At 43.7% G+C, this 27694-nt stretch overlaps 1 protein-coding gene and 1 long non-coding RNA gene across 6 annotated transcripts in view; one reads left to right on the top strand and one right to left on the bottom strand.

Annotated features, from left to right (window-relative positions):
• Positions 1-965: 965 nt before the first annotated feature.
• Positions 966-27694, top strand: part of SOX6 (SRY-box transcription factor 6) — a 374568-nt gene continuing 347839 nt past the window's right edge. For 2 of the 5 annotated variants that reach the window (XM_038139355.1, XM_038139351.1), the window contains exon 1: positions 7985-8113. The gene's annotated coding sequence lies outside the window, so the exon portion shown is untranslated. Of the gene's footprint in view, positions 1100-1590; positions 1771-6184; positions 6317-7430; positions 7548-7984; positions 8114-27694 lie in introns of those variants that run through there. The other 3 variants (XM_038139352.1, XM_038139350.1, XM_038139349.1) reach the window with 3 other exon arrangements.
• LOC119701999 lies at positions 1976-7713 on the bottom strand. Its single transcript, XR_005257220.1, has 4 exons — positions 7576-7713; positions 6352-7409; positions 5933-5986; positions 1976-4259 (listed from the first exon to the last, which is right to left on the bottom strand). It is a non-coding gene; the product is annotated as an uncharacterized LOC119701999 (long non-coding RNA).

Below are 27694 nucleotides of genomic sequence, written 5' to 3'. Positions count from 1 at the left end.
GCCCAGCCGCGGAGAGACAGGCGAAGGAGGGAGAAAGTCTCGGGGCAGGGGGTTAAGGCAAACACCGGTGCGGTGCTTTCGCTTTGTGTATTCCCATCTCCTCAATTCTCCTTAAAATTCTCCCCGTCTTTCTCCGGCTCCTGAGAGCGGGCGGGAGGCGGCGGCGTGCGCCGTCCCGGAGCCCCGGGCGCTGCGGGCTGCCCGCGGCCGAGCCCCGACCCCCCGTCCGCCCTGCGCGGGGTGCCCGCGGCCGCGGCGCGTTCGGCTGCCCCGGGAGCGCGGCGGGCGCTCGGTGCGGGGCCCGCGCCCGCCTCACGGTGGCGCGGTAAGCACATGGACGGGCCCGGGCGGCCGGGAGCGCGCTCCGCTCTGCCTTCCCGGGAATAACAGTCCCGCTAATGTCTCGGGTAAATCAAACCGCTGCTACGGGGGGGGGGGGGGTGCGCGATGCTCCGCGCCGGCGGAAGGTGTTTCAGCCTCCCCGGTCGGCGCAGAGCCCGGCGGCATCGGAGCGATGGTCTGCGGCATCTCAAGAGCGCGGTCTCACCTGGGGTTAGTTTCCCCCTCCCCCTCTCCGTCTCACTCCTCCCCCAGCCCCTCAGGAGAAGTTTGCAAAGAATGCGATGGAGAGCGTAAAGCGGCAGATGCCGACGTTAAACTCCGGCTCGGTTCGGGCACGAGGAGCTGAGCCACAGCCCCGAGCCGCCGCCCTCGTTAGCGCAGCAGCGCGCCCCTGGCACCCGGGGTACCCGCGGGGGGACGAACACAATGTAGAGTCACCTTACCTCCGAGCCGAGGCGGCAGCCCGCCAGGCAGCAGCGGCAGCAGCGCGGCTCCTGCCGCCCGCCCCGGCCGGTCCGTCACCGCGCTCCGGCAGCGCCGCCGCGCCCGCCCCGCCGGGCTCCGCTCCCGCCGGGCTCCCCCCGCCCCCGGCGGGCAGTCCCCCGCCTCAGCCCCGCGCACATCCTCGAGTCAGGGGCACCGTTCCGAGGCAATCCTTGCCGGTGCAAATTCCCCGAGGCTCCTCTCCGCCAGAGCGTGGAACAAAATTGCCGGTTCCCCTGAGTTTTTGTCAGGCTGTGCTGGCGCTCGGGAGCAGGTAAGGCGGCTGCTGGCTGCCAGCGATCCCCGCTGCACTTGCAGCGAGCAGCAGGAGACGGTGGAAGTGGGAGTGTGGTCTGCTCTTCATTAGGGAGGGGGGAACGGACCCTGGAGGTGATGCAGTGAAACACTTCTACTCCCTTGCATTGTGTTTGTCACAGACCACGGGCGCTCTCCTTTTATAACATTCACTTCAAGCATTCTCAAACCCAACCGGAATAAGTTCTGATCCTCCCCTTTAGTTTACATTGGGGTTGTCAAAGGATTAAATAAATGAAACTTTATTTGACCGTGGAGTTTACAGACCCTGGGATCCCTGCGCGCTCTGGCCTTATTCTAATTCTATAGCGGTAATTACCCTTCGTTTCTTTAAGTGCAATAGATTTATTGCCTTAGAGACTATGCACAGTTTGATTGAATTATTCATTTTTTTTTCTTTGGTGTAGACTGCATCTGGGGACTGATGTGACGTGTAGATTTTTTTTTCAGGAACAAAGGGAATGTGGAAATGAAAGAGAGAGGGAGAGAGAGGCTGGCAGATGTGATGAGATGCGGTGAAGGTGTATCCAGCTTGGCACTCCCACTCCTCTCTTCTCCTCTCATTGCAGCCCTGGGTGACTCTCAGGCTAACACAAACAGCTTTTCTTCCGCAGCCTGCCCTCTGTCACTGTAAGTACAACAGCCTTCTCTTATCAGCATGCAAATTCCAGCCACTCACTACCTTAGCCTGGTGTTTGCACTTTAGATTTACAGAAGGGACCTTTAAAATGAACTTTCCGAGACAGGAAGGGGTTTTCATGTCGAACTTGCTTTTATTTTCTTTGTAAAAGTTTATGTGGTTTTTCCAGTTCTGTCTTCCCCCCCCCCCTTCTTTTTTTTTTTTTTTTTTTTTTTTTTTTGAACGGCGGGGGCGTGGAGCGGGGAGATTGTTGCTGCGGCTTTTTCCTTCGCTATCAAGATGATGCACAGTTTAAAATGAAATTAAAATCTCCTTGATCCTTTTTCTGCCAAGACAATACATTTTGTTGGCAGATGACGCTGTAAGGAATTCAGAGTTTTTGTTTTCAGGCAGATCTCTAGCTTTGAGTGTTACAAAATGCAAACGTCCCCTAAATTTGGAGGAGTTCGCCAGAGGTTCTTGTTCTAGGGGAACTCGTATCAGCTGATGGGTTTGCTTTTGAAGAAACGTGCAGTAATTTACTTCTATCTAGTCTAACAAAACTTTTTCCCAATCGGATTATCAGGCTTTAACTTCTTTTCCTTTAGCTTTCTCTCAGATGCCGTTGATTATTTCGCAAAAGTTTCTCTGAACATCTCTAGCAAGCCTGTAACAAGCCTTCATTGTCGGACAGTGTCCGCAGAGGGAATTTATAAACATGCCTCTTAATTGTCCGGCATTAACTGGGGTGAGAGGGCAGTTTAGAAGTGGGTGAATGACTTTTAAAGTGAAATTTCTTGCCCTTTGAATCCAAAACTTCTGAGACTGTTCCGCCAACTCTCCAGGAGTTGCAGGTTTGCTGCTCAGGTTAGAGATGCGGTACGTACCACTTAGCACACAGACAGGTCGCCTCGCTTGTTGAACATTGCTTTACTTTAAGGCATTTGGCGAGACGCAAGGCGCAAAATGCCCTGACAGCTGTGCACAGGTAAGTGCCCCGACCTGATGTGAGCGCCTGCGGTCCCTTCCCTGCGCAGGCACCCCCAGCAGGTCAGCATCCCTCCTCAACATCTGCCTGCCTTTAGCCTTCATGAAGCCAAAGCGAGGGCAGTCACTCCAAACGCGGTTTCTAAACGTGGGGTACCGCTCCGAGTGAAAGCGTTTTCTTGTTTCTCGGCACGTGTGTACGGATCCGCACGGCGGGTGTTCACTTATGCAAACAAAGAGGGAATGACAATTATCCCCGTGCAGCGCGCACACACGCACACTCACATTTGCATACAATGCCCAAGGAATCCTCTTTTGCTGCCGCCGAGAAGTTGCCGCTCTCCGGCGCTGTGAGTTTCATCTGTAACTTAATTGATCACACAGGGGAAGCAACAAGCTGGAGAGCGTTCCTTGCGCTCCGCATGGCAGCGTGGCCGCATCCCTGCCCCGTCCTGCCCCAAGCCAATGTCATTCCCTGTCCTGGAATTTCGGCAGTGCAGCGGGATGCTCCCCCGACTTGGAGCTAGGTGGGCGGTTAGACTTATCTGATGCCTTAATTATCTCTTGTCCCATTCCCGCTTCGTATTTAAGAAGGCGCTAGGTTTGAGGAGGGCTTGGGTTGTTTTTTTTCTTTTCTGTTTCTTGGAAGAAAAAAACTTCCAGCAACAAATTACTAGAATTGCAGACTGAGGCAGACTATTCGTCCTTGTATTCTGATTTATATCTCTTTCCTTACATAGCTCATTTAAATTTTTAAAAAAATCTTTTTTGCGTGCCAAAGCTACGTTAGATGTGCAAAAAAGGTATTTCCTTTACTTGCAGCAGGTTTAAATGTGTTACAAGGAAAGCGTTAGTGGCCAATCACGGGAATTCTTATAATTAAAGATTTAAAATGACAGAGTAATCTCTTGAAAGGAAACTATTTACTGCTGTTAATTCCATACACGGGGTAACTGCAGCAAGGTGAATACTTTGAATTAGCCGAATGCAGGTGAATACAAACTCAGTATTTACAATCATACAATTTCTCCTTATCCCTGAATTTCACTTTTTTAGTGTCTTTTATTAAAATTGAAAGAATGCATGGGAATTAGCTACTATGCCCTCATCAGCTAATTTGATGATAAAGCTTTACTAGATAATTTTAAAGTTCTATTTCAAGGTGCTTGCTACTTGCCGAATAGGACTTGGTTACTCCTTTTATTGTAGTGGAATTGCCAAAAATATGGTATAAAACAGGTCCGCTATTCCAAGAGGTTCTGACTTACAACTCCTCTTCCCTGAACTCGGCTCGAGAGGGGCGATAGCACCTCGGATAGCAGAGGATGCAACGTGCATGCCTCCAGCAGTGTGTCGAGTTTTACAGCTTGTTAACAAAATGAATCGGAGCCAGGTCATATCTGTCCTGTGCCATCGCGTTAATGTTCAATTTTCATCACGTCCTGCTGAAGCCAGGTTCATTCGCAGTGGGGCTGAGTGTGCTTCTGGGTCTAACCTAGTCCGCAAATTTCTACTTGAGAGAGAAGGAAAGTGAAATCAGGCTCTCTCCTCGTCTTTTTGGCCTCTGTAAGTTATGAAGCTATTTTAAAATTAAAAAGTTTGTCTGTTACTAACTGTTCCAGGCGCCTTCTGGAAAATGGGGAGAAAGTGCCAAAAATACAGAGATGAATCAACAACTTCTCTCTCTCATTTTGTGGGCTTGAGGTTGCTTTCCGCACTCCCATCTTAACAACAGTTTAGCCTAGGTGTGAATAATATCAAAAGAGGGAGACGTTCGCTCTGCAGCTCTGTTTGCCCACCTGATCTGCGGGCCCCTGACAGTTTGAAAGACTCTTTTATGTTTACCTTTGGAATGCAAAAATACAGCAGGGAGACTTTCTTGGGTTTGCAGTATTCTGCCACTGGTTGATTTTCTCCTCAGCTCCTTATAGTTTTTCCCTTCTTTCTCCCAGATCTTCCCCCCCCCCCCCCATCCCCAATTAGCACTTCCAAGAGAGCGTGAGTTCCTAAATTGGTATTCAAGCTGATATTCCAGTCCTTATCTGTTGCCTTTTGGTAGGCAGAGAGAGGGATATTTATATATTGCCGCTGCTAAAATTTCTCGTCGTCGCCACGAGAATCCCAACTTCAGCTCGAGTCCGTCCTAAATCAGTTTTAACTCTCCGGCCATACCTGTCTTTCCCTTTTCACTGCACTCACTTTTTCACCTTTCTGCTGAATACATCACTAAATAGTTTGTGGACTCTGAGTGCCTTCCTCTCCCCCGGGTCCCTGTAGCTGGACTCCCATCTCTGGTGTAATTTACACTTTCCATTTCATCTCTCCCCCCTTTTAAATTTCTTTTTTTTTTTTTTTTTTTTTTTAATTTCATTTTTTCCCCTCCGGGCCGTGCTGTGGGATCGGGCTCATCAGAGACCCATTTATCAGCTGTCACTACGCGCTTGCTGAGTGCTTCCCTCTCGTCGTCCCCGCTCCCTCCCCACGCCGCCAGCCCTTCCCTCCTCCTGCACATCGTCTTTCTCCAGCTCCTTTTTTTTTTTTTTTTTTCCCTTGTAATTTTATTTTCCTGGTGCATCCCGTGAGCCGGCGGGACTCTTCCCGGCGTGTGTGTCCCCACGCAGCGCGGCACAGGGAAGGAGGGAGGCAGGGCGGAGGGCGGGCCGGCCCCGTGTGACACGGCCGCCCCCCCGCGCCGCCCCGGCCCCGCGAACCGGCTCCCCCGGGACCCCCCCGCTCCCCCTCCTCCCTTTCCGGCCCCCGCCCCGCCCTCGCACCCCCTCCCCGGTAACTTTCTAGTACCTTTCCTCACCACTCCGGGCAATCAGTGGTCATTAGCGGGAGCAGAGCGGTGTAGGGTTTCATGTGTCTAATGGCCCTGTGAGTGGTGATAGCTGCGCGGGGATGCGGCTGGCAGCCCGCGCCGATTTCACTTTCTGTTTTGTGCTCACTTTCTCAGCAGTTGTTGCTCTCCCCGCTCGCTCCCAGCCTCTCTCTCTCTCTCTCTCTCTCTCTCTCTCTCTCTGTCTCTCCCTCCCTTCCCCTCTCCCTCCTCTCTCTCCCTGTGTTGTCTCATCTTGCCTGTGCTGTCTGGGCGGGGGAGCCCTGCCTCCTTTTGCCTTCCTCAGATCAATGCCCTGGCCACTCACTTTCTGATGTTGCACGACGGGAAATGCTTTGAATACTTACGACATGGCCGCTCACATTGATTGCCAAGATTGACAGCAGTAACCATCGCCTTCACTTGTTTCAGGAGGAAAAAAAAAAAAAAAGAACCTGATTGTAACCAAATCTCCAGGCAACCCATCCGCAAACTTCTAACGATCGGGATCCTGCACATCCATGGCCCGGAGAAACACCAGCAGACTCTAGCTCATTTATTTTATTTTATTTTACCGAATTACTACCCATTTATTTCTCTCCCCTCCCTCCCCCCCTTCACCTCCTTCCCTCTTTTTTTTTTATTTTTTAATTTTTTAAAATTTTTTTTTTAATGAAAATTACCGAAGCGCGTTGCAAAAAAAAAAAAAGGAGGCTCTCCCAGTGCTTTGTGCCACACTGGATCCCGAGGAGGTAACCAGGAAAACCAGCCCTATTGTGTTGTATACCTGTTGTTTGCTGTGGTGTGTAGTGCTGCGTGGCTTGGTGGCGGTGGCGGCGGTTTAATGGGTTTTCGCTGGATTTATGTCGCTTTGCAGGAGAGAATTCAGTTCCCCCTGCGCTGTCTTTAATGGGTTATTAGTTGCAATTGAGTGAAGCAGCAGCGTCCGGAGATAGATCTGTTGTTTAGCTTTTAACATTGCTGAATTCACCCCTTCCCCCGCCTCCCCCTGCACGATTATTTACTTTGATATCACGAGGGTGTTGTGTTTCTTTTTTCTTCCTTTTTTTTTTTTTTTTCCCCTCCCTTCTCTTTAGGGAAAAGTAGTTATAGTCTCGTCCCCGTGCGAGTTTCCGGGGCTGTTTGAATCCCGAGGTTTCCGAGACGTTAAGGGACCCCAGTACCTTGAAATCACAACACTTTCTCATCCTTCCCGAGTAGAGTTTATTTTAAAATGTAGTGACAGATCAGCGTTGTATTTTAAGATCACCCACGGCAGGCGAACACATGGTGCGGGAAGATATTGTACGTAAGGAACTAACACGAGAGGGAGAAAGAGAGAAGGAGAGGAAAAATAAAATCCGAAATAAATCTTTGAGAGCGGAGCGCCGCTGTCATTGCTCCGAAGCGCTCGCGTGGGTTTCTCCTGGCGGATAACCCCGAGAGACGCGGGATGGAGAAAGGCGAGGGGAGTTTAGTGGTGCTTGTGGGCTCCGCGCGAAGTTTGAGGCGGGTGAGTGCTGTGAAGTTGGCCGGGCACGGCTGCGGGGAGCACACAAAGCTGCGGCGGCGGCCGTGCCGCGCTCGGCCACGGCGCGGCGCTGTCCCCAGGAGCCGCCGCCGCCTTATCTCTGCCGGCGGAGCCCGGGATAAAGTTATAGCGAAAACTTTAAAATCGATATCGCGCCCTAATTCGTGATACACAGGGAGGGGGGAAGAAGGCAGTCCATCATCAGAGAGCTCTGTTTACACCCGGGGAAGGGGAGATGCGTGCCGCTTTGTGGCAACAGTCGACTTGGGATTTCTTGCTGCCTTAGCTCTTTGCCGGAGGTCATGCAAATCGACCTTAAAAGAATGCATAAGCCATAAATTAAAATAAACCCTTAGCCAGAGGCTGATCCATAAGTAGACAATACCTAACCTGGACAAAACGGCTTCCTTTGCGAGCTGAAAAAAAAGAATAGTGCCTAAACTAAATGCAAAGTAAGTTTTCAGGAAGTATTTCACTTACTATTATTACTGTTATTCTTCTTTTAAAATAAAATAGTGGCAGTTGCAACAAGCTAGCGCAGCTGTTTGCAGGCGGTGCTGCAGGATACGAGTGAGGCAAGGTGTGTCTTGCGGAGAGCTTGTTCTTTTCCTGCGTTTCACTACCTTGGAAGCTGTTTATTTCTTTGGGTTGGGGATAAGAAGCCTCTTTTACCGTACAAGCAATTTGATGTTTTATCTCGGACAACGCCGAAGAGTTTATGGCCAAATCTGGGTTGCCTGCAACTGTCACATGCGCGCACACAAGCTGCGTCTGTATATGATAGTCTCGGGGCTTGTTTTTTTTTCCCGCAGTTTTTGACAATTGTTCCATTCATGATCCTGAAAGGAATCATCAGTGGGAGCTAATGAGTGTGCCTCTGCGGCTCGCCCCGCTCCGGGGAGGAGCGGGCACCGGCGCTGCCCGCTCGTGTAATGCATGCACGCGTGTACCGGCGGCGGGGTCGCGGCTGGGTGTAGCCAGGGCAGAGAGGGAGAGCCCACAGGCGCGATGCGAGCAGGTACTTCCACGCGTGCAGCGCCAGCCGAGCCGCCGGAGCGCGTCCCCGGGCCGGCAGCCCCGGGCGCGGCCCGAGCCGTGCGGCGGGGCCCGGAGGTCACGGGCAGGCACCGCTCCTGCCCGGCCGAGCGCTGCCCCCGCTTCCCGCGGGCCGCCCCGCCGTGGGGTTTGCTGCGGTTTTGTTGTTCGTGAAAGGACGGGAAGGAGCGAAAGTGGCACCGTGAAAGGACAATTAGTGTTGCGTCTGAGTGGCCGGGGTGGGGGGAAGGGGGGCCGCAGGGAAAGGCAGCCCGGTGGGAGCCTGGGGACGGCAGATTAGTGCTGTCCTAGGGGTGTTTCCCAAAAACACAGAGGTGAAACTTTCTGTGATAAAGTAATATATCTTCGCCTGCTGTTCGTAGATAAGGTATATGTTTATTAAGCAAATTTAAATAGCCTTCGGCGCACGAGCGGCACTTTGTTCCTACTGCTTTCTTTTACCCTCACTTTAACATTTTTTTGCCGTTTGCATCTTCAGTGCTGATCGTGAGGACAGGAGAACAGTTCTACCCAGTCCTCAAAGAGAGTTTGGAGTCCAAAAATTAACGAATTTCCCTTTCTGTATTCGTGTAATGGAGCAATTTTGAAACCTGTTTTGAGACTTCGACTTGACTTGACTTGTTTTATTGACGTGCTTGTGCCCACTCATTTAATTAAGCCATTATAATACCATAAAGTAAATAATAAGAATGAATGTGAGATATGTGCATGCAGCCTGCCATTAAATACGAACATTTCCCTGGAAAGGACCCTTTAAAAAACTTTTTTTCAGCACCCCATGATTCTTTGGCAAGATCTTATTGCAGGTTTTTGTTTTGAGCCAGGATATTTCGTGGGTTTTTGTGCTCATGACGTTACATGCACACTACGCTTGGAATATAAACAGCAAGCATACCTAGCAGCTCATTCTAGTAAAACTAAGGAATAAGTATTTATAGTGAGTACATTTAAAAGAAAATAATGAGGTCATTTGGAGTATGCTGCAGTTTGAAGTAGCTCGACACCTGGCAGAAACTACATACGCGTTTTCTTCAGACTCTGCACTATCCATAACTTTTCCTTATAATACATTCTTGTGTTAAGTGAGAAAGGCTGTTTGTAAAACAATCCCCTGGCTGGTTCCAGTGTTGGGTGAAGCTGATCCTGTAATGGCATTTTGTTTTGAACAGTTGCTGTAGTTGAAGTTCCCTCATAAGGTAAGGTGGCACTGGGTCTGAAAGGAGGTCCAAATGCCACATTTATAATTAGACTGCCAATTCAGCACATTGTATCTATTGCTATACAGGGATATACTGCTGTGTCTGGTCTCTCAATAGACTGTATTCAGAATTAGCCAATTCAACTGCTTAAACTTTGGAGTCAAATTTAGAATAGGCAATGAGAGAAGGAAAGAAAGAAAACAATAATGCTTTCTTTTTTTCCCTCAGCTAGCTATTAAAAGCCAAAGAATATACGGAAACCAACCCAGGCACTGCTCTTGGAAGCCCTGCACCGAGCGCAGCCTGGCCAGCCTCGCCTGCAAAACCATTTTGAAGCGCGCTTCTCCGGGGGGAGGGGAAGGTGAGCCCTGGGCATCGCTCCCAGCGCCGCTCTCCAGGCCGCTTCCCGGGCCGCCCGCAGCCGGGGGAGGGGGCGCGGGGCCGGGGCCAGCTCAGCCCAGCCCGGCCCGGCCCCCGGCGACCCCCGGAGCCCCCGGGCCCCGCTCGGGGCGGCAGCGGCCGCGCCGGGGACCCCGCGCCCCCTCCGGCCGCCGGCGTGTGCCCGCCGTGTCCCCGGCAGGCTGGCGGCTCCCGGCCCCTTCCCTCCTGTCACACTCCTCGTGTCGCTGGCCCCGCTTCCCCCGGCCTCCTCGCCGGGAACTTTAATTCATTCAGCGATGAGCGCCTAAGAGGCCCTTTGGTCGGCCGTCTCGCATCCTCTGCTAAACGCATTATTGCCTCCCTCCTCCCTGCAGCGCGCTGCTCCGTCTCGGTTCTGCTGGGAGGCTGAACTGGGCTGCCTCAGCGCTCCCTCGGTTTCCTTCTCTGCTAGATGGCAGGGTGCAAGCCAGTGCCATGTGTATAACACAGCATAAAGGGAGCGAGACAGATGGCTGTCTCTCCTTGCGCGTTCCCGACTCTCCGCTCAACTTATGTAACTGCTGCTTTTCTTCCTTTTTTTTTGCGTTCACGCACCGGGGAAAGCGACAAGAGAAACAAAAGTGGAGCCCATCAGTTTCACTGGTAAGGCCACAAGTGCCTTAGCAGCAGAAAAATACTTGTAGAAAATAATAGCTGATGTCCAAAGTTAGTCGCCTTCACTTGTCAGCTTGGTTTTGTTCACAAGTGGGAACTGCCAGTGCTTGTTCCCCTGCCAGTGGTTTTTAGTATGTGGCCAACAACTGTTCGTGGTCATTTCCCGCCGAACTTCTCCTGCTCAACAGGAAAAAAAAAAATCTCTTTGGACATGTTTTTTGCATCTTTGATTGTATTTTTAGTCCAAAGTATCCACATATCCCTGCAGTTCTTGGAGGCCTTAAAATAGCTTGTGGCAATAAAGGCCAGAACTTTGCATGATGATAGCAATAACAAATACTTTTTTTTTTTTTCTCAGTTGGCATTAGAAAGTTTCTTTAGTCCTCTTTTATCTGCTAAACACTGTGATCACCTTGGGAGATAACACTTCAGGAAGTGTATCTATCAATCTTTTACACTTGGGTAGATGTCTGCCTTGGAAGTGTATAGATCACACTCCAAAGGCTTCAGTCGATACATTTATTTATTTATTTATTTCCCAGAACAAAAATTACTTCGAAAAGAGAAGCCAGGATGCACTTGGCTTTCCACCCCATGCAATGGGATGTTGTATATTTCCTTTTTTCCACAGTGTCACTTTAGAGATCAGCGGGCTCGTTTGGCAGACCTTGCGTGTAATGGCTAAAGTTTTCCAAAGTTATGTAAATAGGGGTGTTTGTGTATATGTGAACTATGTCAACTGCAGTCATACGGCCACATATTTTTAAAGCATTTCAGTCGGTACAGTAAATCACAGAGGCAGAGCCTTGAGACGTTTCTGCGTGGTGTCAGAACCCAGGAGAGAAGCGCTGCTGTGTGAAGTGCTCGGTAGCTCACATACAGCTTACTCGTCAAGTAGCAGCAAAACACACAGAGGTGCATGTTTCAGGTCTGTACTGTAGCAAGCTGGTTTCTGTTCATCCCTTCCAGTGGCTTTTTGTGTCATTTTTATTTACGCAACTTTCTATTTTTCCTCAGGTAGAACAGCAAGAATGAGAACTTTTAGGGGACTTATTACCAAACCACAGAAACGGAATTTTCTTCTCTTTTGTATGAGCCATTTGGAGTTTTTTAGGCACATGGTTCTCCCACAGTGTGTATCTGTACACGTGTCATTGTAGGCCTTTACATCACATTATGGAAACAACAAAACACCATAAAATCCTATCACTAGTAAGGTTGTGTACTGGCCTGGTGTGATGTCTGTCTGAAATACGTGCCTATTTATTTAGATGTAGTTCTGCACAGAACATAGAGATCTGATAGATGTATTTTCTGGAAAGCAGCTGATTTCTGCAGTGATAAAACTGGATAATTACATGTTCCCAAAACCTTTTCAGCACAGAAGTAGGTGTTCTTTTAAAACAGTATTCTGTGGCAACAACAAATATTTGTGACATCATTGTAAGAGATTTCCTGCCAATTTTTAGTTTACTGTCTTTCAGAAAGTCTAGAGTTCTTTGGAACTCGTGAAACTGCTACAGATACCCATCGTATATTCAACTATTCAGTGAAGTTTTAAATAATTCTCTTTCAATTAGTACAACAGGAGCCTGAAAAATGGATTTTCTCTTAAAGAAACAAGAATCAGTACACAGACATTTCTCTCTTCCTCTTGTATATTTTAAAATACTCATATCAGTTTTATGTTTACTGTTTTGTCTTCTTAAATTAAGAAGAAAAAACCAGCGTCCCGAGTCTGAAAATCATTGCTTGGAAATTAGTTCAATCAAATATTTCTTGAATCTTGTGAATCGGAAAGAGTAAGATAAAATTAGGCATATTGTTAAACTAGGTTCATCAGAGTAATTCATTTATAGTGCAGAATGGATCAATGGATTTTTTTGAAGTCAGGCAAAACATTCCATCAAGTTAATGTGTTTAAGGGTATCATATCAGGGACAGACAGGTACTAGCAGTGATAAAAAACAGATAACCTGCAACAAAATGATTTACAGATGGGCCATTATCATCTATAGAGAGCTTACACAGATCATATTCTTTAGAAAAAGAGAATGTAATTCTACAGAGCTAGGAGAATTACCTAAATAGGTCTGAATATTTCATGGTTTTTTTCTGAGTGACTAGTAGAATTTGTGAAAGCAAAATTTTTTAGCCTTCTTATGGCCAGCATATTAATATAAGATACAGGAAAGTACTGGGTTTGTATTTCAAGGATTTTTATGTTTATTTTACCTCTTTGTTGAAGTAAAGCTTGGGAAATGTTTTGCTTCTTCTTTGCTAACTTTGTTGTGCATACCTTCAAAAAATATGTTCAAGAATGTAGCATCGGAATTTAGGAAAAAAAAGGTGAAAAGTTTGATGTTAGTGATTTATCAGATTTCCAAACCCATTCCATACAGCAAGTGGCTGAGTTGCATCTCTTCCATCTGTGGCAAGACAGGATGTCATTTAAATATTTTTTCTTTCTTCTTGAGCTATACAGAAAGGTGTAGTCAATTGTCTCCAGTCACTGGTAGACTGACATAAGGCAATAGGAAACTCTAAAACCTCAGAGGTGCAGTATTGATTTGATTCCTAACTGCAAATCCTTCATATCATTGCTCCAAATATCTAACTTTACACCAATATTACCCATTCTTTTTATAGTGACACCATGCTTAGTAAAAAACTTCTAAGCACTGAGGTCAGGTGTTGAGATTGGATTCTAGTTTATTTTTTATGAATCAGATAAAGATTTCTGTGCATGAGACTGTATGTGAAGATGAGAGAACAAGAACATTTCCATATCAAAGGCAATATATCTGAGGCTGCATAGTAATTAAAATGCAGTGGTTTGGACTCTGTGCACTAGCACTTACGCAGAGCGTTGTTGGGACCTTGTGCAGCATGCAGGCGGTTGTCTCTTGCATACTTCTAGAAATATACTTATAATTTTGTACAAACATTTATGCCAGTCCACACTTTTCTGTGGATAATTTGTATTTCATCCAAACCATTCAAAGTAGAAGTTATTTTTTGAGCAACCCCCTCATTATGGCTTTTGTGCATCAACTATTTTTATTCTGGTTGTTTGTATTTCCTCTTACCAGAATGATGGCTTGTTTATAGTCATATTTTTTTGTGTATTTCGCTAAGACCCCCTCCATATACCACTGAAATTTTACGACTTGCATAAAATATCTTGTATTAGAAACAAAAATGCTAATATCTTTTCAGATTTATTGCAAATGGTGTGATTTCTTACATACCATACTTTATGGCAAATTAAATGCATGTGCTGGAACATAATATTTTTAATGAAACAATATGTGTTTACTAATTCCAACTAACTGTTACACAGCATAAGGAGAATTTATATATTACTCCAAGGACCTGCCATTGTGGGAAAATCGACATAAAATACTGCAGGGCGCTCCCTATCTGGAAACTCTTTTCTGGAATAAATGTGACTTTAATTCCTGACTGCATCACCCTGAGCTGCTCCGGAAGGGCTGCTGTTGAATTGTTTACTTCACAAACCCTGTTGGTCAGTGTCCCAGTGCGGAGGAGGCAGAGAGTTCTGCGAGTTTCCTCATTACTCAGAGATGCTCATTCCACAGAGGGTCTGTCCATTAATGCTCCAGAACTACTGAGGTGAAGCTTTTAGGAAGCCTTTGTGCTTTAAACAGATGTTTGCACCCTGGTTGTACTGCAGCAATCTTGCAGCCTTGCTTAGTTTTGTCCAGTTTTAGGTGATGATTGATGGATGTATCCATGGGTCCTTTGAGCTGGAGTCCCACCCTTCCAGAGACTGTTCTGCTGCTTCTTACATCTGAGAGGTTGCTGTGGACGGGCTCGTTCCACCAAGCTCCTGACCATTTGTGGTTAGTGAAACCCCATGGTATTTTTGCACTAGTGGGGGGGTTAACCTCAGTGTCATGGCCTGATTCCAGCTGAGATAGATGGGCAACTCCATCCTACATTCTGACAGTTTTAACTGGCTCAGTGAACTCTCACTTCCTTTCCTCAGTGTAGTAGCTGTGCTAAGGGCACGCACAGCATTTTACCTCAGGAGGGCCAAATCCACCTGTTGAAGTAATAGGTGGAACTAGATGAGGACTCAGATTTTGGGAGCTTCTGGAGAAGAGCAGTGTCATATAAGCCAGTCTGACTGGCTTATTGTTATTAGAGTGAGCGTTTTGAAGGATGCGATATATATGGAATTTGAATGTTGAGCTATTTCAGAGGAATATTTTGGTATAATTTGGTATTTGACAGATTCTCAGCTGGTATAAGCCAGTGTAACTGTTTACTTAAGCAGGAGGGTGCCTTTTTACTCTAGCCACAATCACATTCCTTAGGCCAGGATGCAGTTCCTTCTGGGTTCAATGGAAAGAAGTTTTTGTGACTGTGTGGGATGGGGCTGGTGTGTCAAGGCCCTGTTTGCATTGGATTGACTGTAGAGAATAATTTTGTGTCAATCACGGTGGAATCAGGTTTGCTTACATGATGTTTTTTTATGGCTTTAGGATGATATTAACAGGAATTCACCTCATATAAACTACATGTTAGACCAACTGTCCCTCCATATCTACCCTCCAGCAGGTCTTCTGGTGCGGTATATTATGCAGCATGTGGGGATTATGACTGCTGGCTTGCCAGCTTCCTGTAATTGTGGGGACTGTGTCTGTGTGTTTTTCTTTTTTTTTTTGTTTTTCTTTCATTCATACCTGATCTGCTGAGGGCAAACTAGCTTCTTGCAAGTCCTTTAATATTTTTCTTCTGCTAAGGGATTCATGTAGGTCACTGCAGTGGGAATATACTTTGTTCAACCTTTAGTCCAAATATATGTAGATATGCACATGGCATTTTTTTTCACGTCCCTAAGTAGTTGTGTTTCAATATATATTTAGTAGTGATTGTGTTGTGGTAGTCCCTGTGAGTGAAATTGAGTATTCACCTCTGGTTTACATGCACGTATTCTTACATTCTGCTATCTGTATCTGGTTTACATGAATGCATTCTTGCATTCTGCTGTCTGTATCTGTATCTCATTGCTTAGCCAAAAGGTCTAAGATGAATTCCAGGAAAATCCTTCCATGCTTTCTGGTTGCCTTCTATAGGCCCTAGCTCCCTTTATGCTACCCGTTCTTTGGACATGGTGCCCACGGTGTTTCTCTTTGGAAGTAACAATGGAATCTTCATTTATTTCAAGGCATGTTAGATATGTTTGGCTTTTCACCTTGATTTCATGATTTAGAAGATAGTGGATTGGTGTTGGGATGGGATGATGGCTACACAGACTGTGAGGAGTCAGTTTGGAGAAGAGTAGTGAGATGGAAAAATGTGAAACAGAAGAGACCAAGAAAGAAAGGTATTGCCACATAATGCTCTAGAGAAATAAGTAAGACAAACCATATTCTTATTCTCATGCGTGTCTGTGCTTACCCTCAACACTCACCCTGAACTTTAAGGAGCCAAGTCTTCTGTGTATTCAAGCAGTTGCCTGCTTCAAAGATCTTCCCTCAACCTTTGGTGAAAGCCAAAAGGCTTTTCTTTCCTTGCTGGTCCACACAGTCTTTCCTCCTGGTTTGTGTTTTTCTTCAGTCAGTGAAAATTCTCATTATTTTGAACTTCTCTACCCCCTCTAGACAAGAAAGGTTCAATCTGTGATGTTTAAGAGTGTAACAAAAGCTCTGATTAGCAGGGTGGTGCGGCTACACCGGTGTGTATTTTACTGCAGCCACGCTGCCATGTGTTTTAGGGCTGCATGGGTGTGCCCACTAAAGGTTGATTTGAAAACACCATTGCAAAACACTCTGTGATGGAATGGGATCAAATTACAAACACAAACTCTTCACAATGGTGTAAAAGTGAAAGACTTTGAATGCTGTGAGTGTTGTATCGTCTTTTCAGAGAAAGAGAAAATGTGTATGGGAGAGTAAAATTTACCTAAAGAGTTATTACTGAGAATTAGCTGGAGTTTCTAATTTGTGATGTCTTCCCTTGGACGGGTTGAATCAATTCTTCACAATATGAGTGTAACATAACCAAACCCAAAAGGAGCAGGAAGAAACTGTTTTGCTGAATTGTTTGTATGGGCAATTTCCATTAGAAGTGCAAACATCAAGGTTTAAGCTGACTGATGACTCTACCCCCTCTGCCCCAGTCAAAGTGGCACAGAAATACCTAGGATAACCAATAAACCACTAAGCGTCAAATCCATCCCCAAACTGGTTTTGATTGCCCTGTTCCTGCTGTGGAAGACTTTTCTATTTCAGTAATTCTGCTTGGGATTATTAGATAGGGAAGGTGAAGGCTCGTTTCCCCTCACACTGGTGAAGCGTGTCTCCCACATGATACTTCCTGTCTTTCACATATTGTCCCTTTAGTATCAATAGCAACTGGATGCAAATCAGGGTGGCATCTGCTGGTTTGTTTTCGGCTGACCGGGCTAAACAGCACATACGGAATTTACCGCCAGGAGGCTGTGACCTCACCACAGACAAGTGACATTCCCACAAGTAGGTAATGAAGCACCCCTATCGAGTGCAGCTAAAGTCCAAATCCTCGGCAGAGTTTTACATATTCAGTTTAAACAGCTCTCCCAAACTTTAAAGCTGTCCCTTGTTTTTTTTTTTTTTTTAAATCCACTCACTGTTGTAGCTGGAACGGCAGCTGTCGCTGGTCTCTGCTGATGCCACACTGCGCTGAATTGGGCCTTCTTAAAAGTGTGTGGGAGAAAAGAAGGGATGAAAAAACAAAGGGAGAGGAAGAGGAGGGGAAGGGCTATGAATGGACAAAGATGGGAGGGAAGAGTGAATGAATATATAATTGAACTGAGTAGCAACTGGAATGCTTGTATTGCTGTTGAACATGCATAGAGATTTTCTGTAGACACACAGTATTTGGATATAGCTTGATATATGAAGATTTTTAAAACTTCTCTATATAGGTGGTGTAATGCTATCTTCTGAAGAAGATGACATGCAGTTGTTGAAGAAGTCCCTTTAGTGCTTATTCATTTTCTGTTGCTCATCAAGTTATTCACATTCACTTCTTTGGGAAACAAGTTATCTGTCCTTGCTGTCTGAGAAAATGTAGGTTTTTGGGAAAGGTTTGAGGGGACCAGTTTGGTCATATCAGTATTTTTTAGAAGTGTACATAAATATTATTTATATGATCAGTCTGTGAATGGTTAGCATGAATCATAAACACTTTCTGTTTTACCGATCATTCTGACAGTGGGTTGATAGCAAATATTTTTGAAAGGATTAATAGATTCTAGATGATCAATGTAAACTATTAATCCCAATACACTTGCACACCAGTTTGTGGTCTGTGTTGGATGTGAAATGAGATTTTATTTTATGTCCTTTTGATCTTGCTCGTGATGAAGTTTTGAGACTAGCTAAAAGCAAAGCAGAAATTAAATAGGTACTTTAGAATCTGAAGTAGTTTCTGGGGATGGAAAGGGAAGGAGAATATTTGAATGAGAGGAAACAAAAGGAAGAAAGGGGATAGGATGAGAAGCAGACAGGAAAAAACCCTAGGATGTGCGGGGGCAAGTAAGCATTAGTGGTTGCAGCCTTTCAAGGCATACCTAATTACTTTATTCTCCTTCTTTGCTAGGCTCTTCCAAGAACTTTCCAAGAACTGAGGATGAGATATCAAAATCAGCACTTTTGTCAGTCACAATCAAATGGGATATTAATTGAGGTTAGAGGGGGAGTAATGATTGAACAGCTGTTGATAACTGGGATGTAACAACCTCCAGAACTGTGAATATTGTGTTATGTAAAAGGGAAAAAGTTTTTCCATATTCTCAGCTTTCTGGAAAATAGTGAAGTTCTTGTACTTTCAGCAATAAGTTTTTTTGGACTTCCTGTGGTAGACAGTTCTTTTAGAAGAGCTGGACCACGGCCTGCAGCCTTCCAGCTGTGTGTGGTAGGCTGGGCTGGGCCCATGTTTCAGTAACTGAGATGCAGAGGTAACAAACAGGGAGCCACTCCAAAACCACAAGAAATGTGATGCTTTATCACAGAAGACACTGAGCCACTGGAACTTCCAGAGAAGGATCTGTATATCCTCAATGTTTCTTCTCAGGGTGCCCAGGGTTAGCTGGATTGTTCATTATTGTGGCTTCATTGGAATTCTTAAGCATGTAAAAAAATGCCATGGAGCATATTAGTGCTTTTTCTTGGTGAATGCTGGGGACCAGCAAATGGATCCCCACAGCAATGTTCCATCTAGTTAAAGCTGCTAGATCGTAGCAGCCGACTGTCTGATTATTTTAGGATCACTCTATGACTGGTTGTGCATGTTCACTATTTCATTTCTGTGCCACAGTGTAATACAGTTGTCCAAATGAGGCACAGCAGCCACTGCACAAAATAGCCATCCACAATTTGTTTCAAATTTTGTTTCTGACATAAAGGTGCATGTGGTTCATTCTATTCCTTCTAAGTTGCTCCATGCAAGTGCTCACTTGATGAATGGGTCAGGATCTTACAAAGCTTTTATAAAGTTCAGATTCTAATAAAATGGCTTTACTTGTGTTTAAAAATATTTCAATTCATAGCTTTTTTTTTTTTCTTTTGCAATGAATAGGGCCCTGAAATTAAAAAAAAAAAAAAAAAGGCAGTACATTAAACAAACAACCCCTTTTGCATGCAGATAAAAGGCTGTTTAATATTAGCCATGATTTGTTTGATGTGCAAAATTAATTTATTTGCATTTTGCTCTTCTGGTATTTTGCTTGTCCAAAAGCAGACTCAGTGTCACACTTGGGCCTCCCTCTCCTCGTGGTGAATTCCAGAGTTGTGGTGAAGGCAATTGCTGGGTAAAGAGATTCTCATTTGCCAGAAGCCATTGACAGCCACAGGCTGCCTGTTGTCTGGTGTTGCAGACATAATGACTACAATCATAAGCGTGAAGAGCAGTTTGCCTCTTCTCACCATTTCTGTATTAAAATAAATAGCAATGATGAATTAGAGAGCTGGAATTTATTCCCAGAATTGATTCTTACAGCTGAACTGGGCAAAACATGTGTTTTCTCAGAGAGAGGAGTTGATGGGTTTTGGTTCTTTGTCTAGACCTAGGAGAGAGCATGTAGGTATGTATTTATTTATTTTGGGGTGTCAAATCCTGAACTCATAGTTTCTGTGTGATTCACATCTTTAGAGTGAAATTCAGTGTTATTGACTAAGACAGGTAGGAATCTCATATGCTTGAGGCTCTTCCAGGTCCAGCTCCTAACACTCAAGGGCTCAAGTCCTCGAAGATACCAAGTGCTCTGGTCCTAGTTCAAAAAACTATCCAAGCACATAGTGAGCTTTAAAGCCCAGGAATAATCTCAGTGGGAATGAGACTATGTATGTGCTTAAAATTCAGCATGTAGTTAAGTACTTCATTGGATTGGGGCCAATGTGCTTAGCACTTTGGAGGGCTGAATCCTTATTCACTAGTGGTGGTTTATATATTTTTTTGGCTTATGAATTTCCTCACTGACCTGCTCCTTTGTTTAATGGGCAGCCCGCTACATGGTCAGGATTAAAAACTTCTGGGGCTTGTTTTGTCTAGAAGCCTATGGATAATCTCCAGAGGGAATGGCTCATTTTACATAATTACTGATGCTAAATAAATATGTTCTTTATAATCAACTTACGTTCAATGTGAAATTGCTAAGATTTTTGATCAGGAGACCAACATTTGACCCAGATTTTATTTCTTCTTTTTTTGAACTATGTTGTTTATCTGCAGAAATTAATAATGCCTGTCTACTGTTAGTATATAGAATTCTGAAAATAAACTGTATTTGTTTATATTGACTTTTCAGTTTCCAAGGTCTCTCTGCTTCTAACGACCATTTTTTTTAGCTTGTTCCAAATGAGCATTCTTCAGATGATTATTAGTAGTGAGCTTTATCTGAGCTGAGATCTCTAGGCAGTACTGTCAGATATCTGGTCTTGGCTCAAAATGTCTTGGCCATGTAAGGTAATGGTTCTAATTGTTTTCCACTTCCTCCTCTCACCTGTTCAGTTAAGAAGCATAATCTTGGCACTATCTCAGTTGTGGTACAGAAGCCAGAAAATCTTTTTCTGTAATTGTATGGTTTCTATTGCTATCAATTATATATGAATTTTAAATAAATATTTGTCCATTATTCCTCAAATTCCTGACCAAGCATCACAAAGGCTCAATTGAACAAACTGAATTAAAAAAAAAGAAAAAAGGAAGCTGGGGGAAAATCCTAGATGTCTCCAGCAAAGGTAATGGATGCCATTTCTCCTCAGCAGGAGCAAACCTTGATCTTTCCAAATCTCTGAAGGAAAAGACTTCCATTGTCTCTGTCAGAGTTTTTGCTTGCTCCCACCAGGATGGAATAGGGGTACAGTTAAGTGCTAGCTTAAATCTTGACTGTTTGTCTTTCCTTTTATGCTCTGTCTTTAAAATAGCTGAGGAAAAGTATTTATATAGCCTAGATTAGAGTGTAGACAGGCATGTTGTTGCACGTCTAGCTGGAGGGACAGAAGAAATCATACGTTTGGCTCCTCTTTCCTGCCTCTCAGCTGAGGTGCAGTAAATGGCTGTGGGATCGCTTCAATGGCCCGGTGCGGTGAAGGGAGCTGCTGAAACCACAGCTCAGCCCATGCAGAGTCTGAGCAGAGGGACAGCCAGTCCTGGCAGGGACAGCAGTTCTGGTTGCACTCCTAGCAGAGGAGCAGCACACACCTCTGATGCAGCCTGAGGAGCAGTGGGCGAGGGAGGAGAACTTGGCGTTATCGATTGTTTTGATGCGCCACAGACCGTGATTACTGACATGTTACCTTACTCACAGAACCCTTCTCTCCTCTTGTGCAATCTGCTGCCGCTACAAGACATAAAGAATGTCTCCAGCTCAGTGTCTGTGCCGGGGTTAGTGTGTTTAAGTGTGCTCTTGGAACAAATGCTGAGAGCTGCAAATGTATGAGCAGATAAATTTAATGCTGCTCTATGGACATGTGCTCTGAATACACCAGAAGAATGTAATTTCCTATTCGGTGTCAGTAAGGTCCTTCATGCTTGAGCCACTGTGACTTTTTTTTTTTTGCCAACTACCAGAGATCCATTGAAGGAAGAGAGTGAAGCATAGATACTTTTGAAAACATTTATCACCTTACAACTTTTAAAATCAGATAGCCCAAGAATGCTTTAAAGAAATTTAAATGGTAAAAGTGTTCCCAGTTCTATGAGTAGTGCCAAATGTGCCAAAAATTGTGCCACTGACATTTTTATCTCAATCTGAGTTCAATTTTCTTTTCGTGATGACTATTTTTTTAGTATTTTTACTATTATTCTAAAGGTTTATTCAGCTTGACAGTTGTAGGATTAAGCCTTACAAACAAAAGGATAATATATCCTATGTTTACAAGTTAGCCAGAGGCCAGGTTTTATAAACTTTAAAAATACAGCTATCGCTAGTTTATAAAATAGGCTAGTCAGCTTTCCAAGAGAGAAAATAAATCCAGCAATGGAACTGATTTCCATGTCAGCCTGGTACTCTCATATGTAGTAATACATTTTCACCTAAAGCAATGTTACACGTGAATCTTAAAAATGTTTTGAAAGAGGTAAAAATATGGAGCACAAAGCAGACACATATGGGACTTGATTGTGTGAGTATCTCATCCCTCCTCTGGGACCCTTTAGCTCCCTGGAAAGGGGCACTGAGCAAGAGACATTTGGTGCCATTTAGAACAGGGGGCACTCAAGATTTTGGAATCTGATCCTTCCAGTGCTTTCTGACAATGGGTGCAATGGTTTTCATTAGTCAAAAATCTGATAATAAGTTCATAGGTGGACCTGTAAGCACCTATGTTAGCAACAGAGGAAAGTATCTTCTGTTTTCTGCCAACTAGCAATACTTTTAGTTGTAAAATTTCAATTCAAAATCTAAAGAGATATAATGATCATAGCGAGAAAACAATAAATTCTGGAAAAGAATTTAAGATGCGTAGGGCAGCACAAGGATCTTTATTTACAAGCATGAAATGTAAAGAAATTCCACATAAAACCAGATTCCTGTTTTATAATTTTCAGCATGGAAATAATTCATCTTCACATCAGCTGTATTTGCAATAGGTGGAGAGAACATCTATGGCTGCAGGGCTGGACGTTTTTATTTAGTGTGGTTTTTTGTTTGTTTGTTTTTAACAATGTTGCTCTGTGGGATTTGCCAGTGACTCTGGTGCACAGGTCTCCTGTAGCACCGAGGAGGTGCTGCCCTGTTAGTTCTCAATCTTGTCACTTCTGGGGAACAGCAGTGAAACTGTTTGTTCCTGACAGCAGACAGCCCCACTGCAGGGCCCTGGTTTCATGTTACATTAAGTATTAGCGCTGTTCTTTCAGGAGCTATTATGCTGTGACATCAAAGATTTTCTGACAGGGCAGTTGTAGGTTAGCACTGAAGTTGTCTACTGAAATTTTTAAGAATGGAATTAAATATATATGATCAGATTTAATATGAGAGATCGGAAACTGCATATAAAATGGAGTTAGTGGTTAAAGAAAGCTGCAAGAATAATTATTTGGTTTGGCCTATTTGTCCTTTCTTGTCCAAAGCAATTTTTATTGCCTTTAATTTCTACAGCAGTTCCAAAAATACTGCCATATGTTAACATTTTTGTGCGACTGCTTATTTTCTGAAAAATGTTGTGTGAAACAGGAGGAAAAGGTCTTTTATAAAATAAGTGTTCAGTATAGCCCCTGCCGTGCTTATATAAATTAACCCTTGAACAATAATTGTAATAGCCCAAATTATTTTTTTTTACTGATTGCCTAATTACTTAAAAGGATTGAGATACACATTTTAAATGGTAAGAAAGCAATGTAAATGGTGAGCAACTGCTTAATAGTGATCACTTAGACTTCCATCTTTTTATAAGAGAGGAGCTACAGCTGTAGCTGTAGATTGCAATATCAACTGCTGCCCTTTGGAAATTCTGAAGCCAGTTTCTGTGTGACTTACTGGGAAGATGGTAGGAATTTGAAACTTGCTGTCTGTGTAGCTGTTCAGGACAAAAAAAAAAGAAATCTTGAACATGCGCAACTTGAAATGTTTCTTTAGATTCTTATGTGGTGAAATCAGCGTTGCTGCAACTATAAAATTACTATTATGCTCTGATGAGGCAAGTTCAGTGACAGGAAATATCAAAATTAATTTTGGAAACACATGCCTGCATATTTTTGATTACGTTACTAAGGCATTTCTTCCATTTAGTATCAAGCAAGTGAATCATCCATTAAAAATGAAAATGTGTACAATGGAGTAGTACTTCCCCAGTGGAGGGGAAAAAAAACTAACCAAAAAATTACAACTAAGAAGTAGAACAATGCTGTGTAGTCATAAGACAGAAGACACCAGTGTAATTTTTGCTATATATGTAATACTTTCAGGCATGAGAAAAATTACATAAAGAATGTACTTCTTTCTTTGTAGTGGGGTCTTTCTCTCTCTCTCTTTCTCTCTCTCTCTCTTTCTCTCATTTTTTGTGTATGATTATGAAGTCCTTGCTCAGGTAATTTGATTATTTTGGCATTGTTCTGCTCACTGAAAGCTTGCAGGATGAATTCTGAAGTTTTTCTTGCAGTAGAATATGCTATTTGTGCTATGCTGATTGACCAAAACTGGCTGTATGGTAGCTTTGATCAGGCATAATGATTTTAGTTTATTTAGATAACATTGCTTGACTTCTCCTTTGGTTTTGCTGTATTGCAACACTCTTATCAGCAAATCAAAATCTTTATGGCTGAACATTCAGAACCAGATAGTTCAGAATGAAAGCTCAGCCCTTTATATGGATGTGTGAAGCTCTGGGAATAGTGGCACTACCCTTAGGAAATACTCACTGACAGGTGGCAACAGTGGAATACAAAATTATCCTTTAGCTCTGTAATATCAAATCACAACATTTAAAGTGTATATATAGATATATTAAAAGAAAATGTGGATAGGAGAGCTGGGTCTTTCAGGGAGTTTTTAAAGTGATTATAAAGGTACATGACAAAATCTGATTAGCTACTGAGGCCAAAATATTTGTTGAGTAGTTCTAATGCCCTAAAGAGCGTAAGATTGTAGGAAGATTCCTCTATGATGTAAAGCTGTGTTTTAAAACAGATTTTTAATGAACAGGATGTGCTATCAGGAATCCATTTGACTTTTACGATTTTGGATAGAGTATCCTTTCACTTTGGCTGTAATTGCAGAGCCTAAGGACTGTTACCCTGGCAAGCATCATTATGTGAATGTGTCTGCACTGTGTCTGCCCTGACTACATTTTTCTTCTTCCAGCTTTGTTACATTTTTTTTTCCCCTTTGACTATTAGAGATGTTACTGTACTTCAGAATAGGAAACTGTTTAGGGAAGGCTTGTCAAAAATTCCCTCCATATAACAATGTCTAGAGTCCTCTCAATTTCCTGCCCAGAATGCCTGGAGTTTGTTGAACAGCTAATATTTCAATTTCTATTTAAATAAACAGCAGTAGAACTGACTTGATAAGTGTGCCACTAAATAGATCATGTTACCACTTGGAGCTAATGCTTAACAGTCTGTTTTGCTCCATTTTGGTGGCAACAGTCATGTAATTCCAGGCAGTTCTAGGAAAGAAACAAACAGTAGTATTATATTGTATTACAGCAGTAATTATATTTGGTTATCTGCAAGTGAAAAATTGAAAAAATATCTAGTGTGTGAATGGACATTAAGCAATTTTTTTGAATTATCTAGAGGAAAAAAAGGCTAATTCTGTTCTAAATCTAAAAGATGTTTTAAAATCTGTGGTTGTATAGAATTCATATAACAAACCCTAGGAAATCTGACCTTCTGTTAGGTCAGTCTAGCAGTAGCTTTTTTTTTCTTATAGAATGAAAGAGAATTGCCAAGTCATTAAAGGTATAGGATGTACACACACAGACAGTAAGACAGTATTCCTTGGCAGCTTCAGATTGATAGCTCTAGATTTCCCTGGCTTTTGTTAGGCTCCAAAGCACTTAAAACACTTCTGAGAAGTTGTCTTTGTCTCTCCTTGCATGTTTAAAATGTATAAATACAATCAGGGGAGTATCAGTAGAAGGTGATAAAGTTTCTTCTCTCAGCCATTCAGTTTTGCTTTGGTAAATAGATAATGAATCAGGATGTTAAACCTGTATTATATTTTCTGGGGTCACTTGGGCTTTGAGTGTAAACAGAATCAAATTCCTTGAGCCTGATTCTGTAGTTGCAAGGTGTTTGAATATCTGTTGTGCATGAGCTGGACTCATGTGCTTGGGCTGTTCATAAGGTGGTTTTTGGAAGACAAACCTCATGAGTTACAGTTAAAATACCAATGGGGAGGTATTTTTATAATTCAAATGAAGGACAACAAAGGTCCTTTTCCCCCCTTTTCCTTTTCCTCCTTTTATTTTCACAATGGTCATTTAGATGCAACAGAAGTCTTAGATGTTTTAGCTTCTCATTATTTTGAGCATCTTACCTGTGCTCACAGAGTCAGGACTCACTTCCCTTCTCACAGTACTGTTTCAGAGCTGTTTGCCAGAAATAAAGTCAATAGAGAATGGCCCATGTTTGGAGATGCCAGCAGTGCTGGAGATACTATAGGCAGGTCCTGGAAGGAAGCTGTGAAAGCCTGTGAAAGCCTTCCTTACTGAGGCTGAACAGAACCTTTCTCTGTGTCATGGTATGGGAGAAAGGGTGGGTGATTCAGGTCTTACACTTTAAATGCCTGCTGAGTAACCTAAACAGTTCAGCCCTGATAGAATCATGATAAGTCAAAAGTTGCTATCTGATAATACATTATTTTTATAACTGAACAGAACTTTGCCTCTTTCAGCTGATTTAAAAGTCCAAAGAACTGGGAAAGCAGCTGCTTAGAATATGTGTTAGACAAGAAGGCACCACTATCACCTTTGGGCCAGCATGGCTTGCCATGTAATCTATAAGAACAAAATGCAGAGACAGTAAAAAACCTGGCTTATGTCACTCTGTTGGGAGAGAAAAAACCCTCTTTCACTTTCCCTTGGTATCCAGTTCCAGGTTACTTGTCATTTGCTGGCTTTGGTGAGAGAAACCTGAGGGTTTCTGATGACAGGCATTTTCCTCCAGGTTTAGAGAAGGTTAATGCTTTTATAAGAGTAAGACTCAAAGGAAAGTAAATATGGACCTTGGAGGAGCTTTTGATTCTGTATGCCCTTTCCATGCAGTTTTCTTTCAGTCTCTCTTTTTCTCTGAACAGGCTAAATAACCTATGTAACCATGATTAAGCTCTCTTGCATGTTAGAAAGTATGCAAGAGAGAAGATGAACAATTGCAAGCTGTCTTTTACATTTGTTTAGAGGTGATAAGGGGTGTTGCAGCTTCCAAATAGACAAGATACTAGTACCCTCTGTTTAATTATTCCTCCACTCTTGAGAGAGAAATACCGTAGGCAAGTATGTTTATTCTCACTTTTCCAGTTGGGAAACTGAAGCAGGAAGGTTTCAAGATGGTTTGGGTCCTAGCCAGAATTTGAACTTGGAAGATATGGCTCATTTCCAGGCCTATGCTTAAATGGCAGACCATCTCTCCTTCTTATGCAATATTTTTTAATAAAGATAAGACTTTATGTACCCTTACATGTGTGGTTAGAAATGGTTCTTTAATGTACTTGGAGATGCCTTTTCTCCATGGCTTTTGATGGACCACAAGTCTGCTTGATCCACGCTCTAGGGAGGATGCAGTGTTCATGACAAATCTGCCATTTATTCCTCTTTTCTTCCTGCTTGAAGGAGTCTGTTCCCTTATGCAGTGGACCATTCAACTTTAGGGCCTCAGTAGTTCTGTCACAGTGAATTCAAGATTGCAGCAGGCTCTAGCGGGGTGTGGAGTTCACTCATCTTGCTCTTAGCTAAGTAGCCACGAGCTTCCACCCCGTGTGTGACTGAACATCCATCTCTCCCGTTTGTGGCTGCGCAAGCAGGGCCTGAAATACAAACCCACTCCTGCAGAGCACGGCAGAGAGCGAAGCTCAGTTAAATCTCCAGCAACTTTCTTTCAATTAATCCTGTCCTTGCATTCTTTTCCTGCGCGCGTTTCATCCCGTCTCTCTGTTTTACAACTCAGCAATATATTCTGTCTTGAAAACAGCATTAAGTGTAGTTACATGCACACACACTGAGAGGAGAATATCCCCCCACAGTGTTTACAGCAACACCTCTAGGTGACGGCAGGCAGTAAGCTTTCTTTTTATAGAGCTCCAGACTACAGATCATTAGCTTGATATGGAAGCTCAGTGGTGCAAAGTCATTTGA

The sequence above is a fragment of the Motacilla alba genome, chromosome 5, assembly GCF_015832195.1.
Source record: "Motacilla alba alba isolate MOTALB_02 chromosome 5, Motacilla_alba_V1.0_pri, whole genome shotgun sequence".
NCBI lineage: Eukaryota > Metazoa > Chordata > Aves > Passeriformes > Motacillidae > Motacilla > Motacilla alba.
The sequence above is the reverse complement of the archived record's forward strand: the minus strand, read 5'-3'. Positions and strand labels throughout refer to the sequence as shown.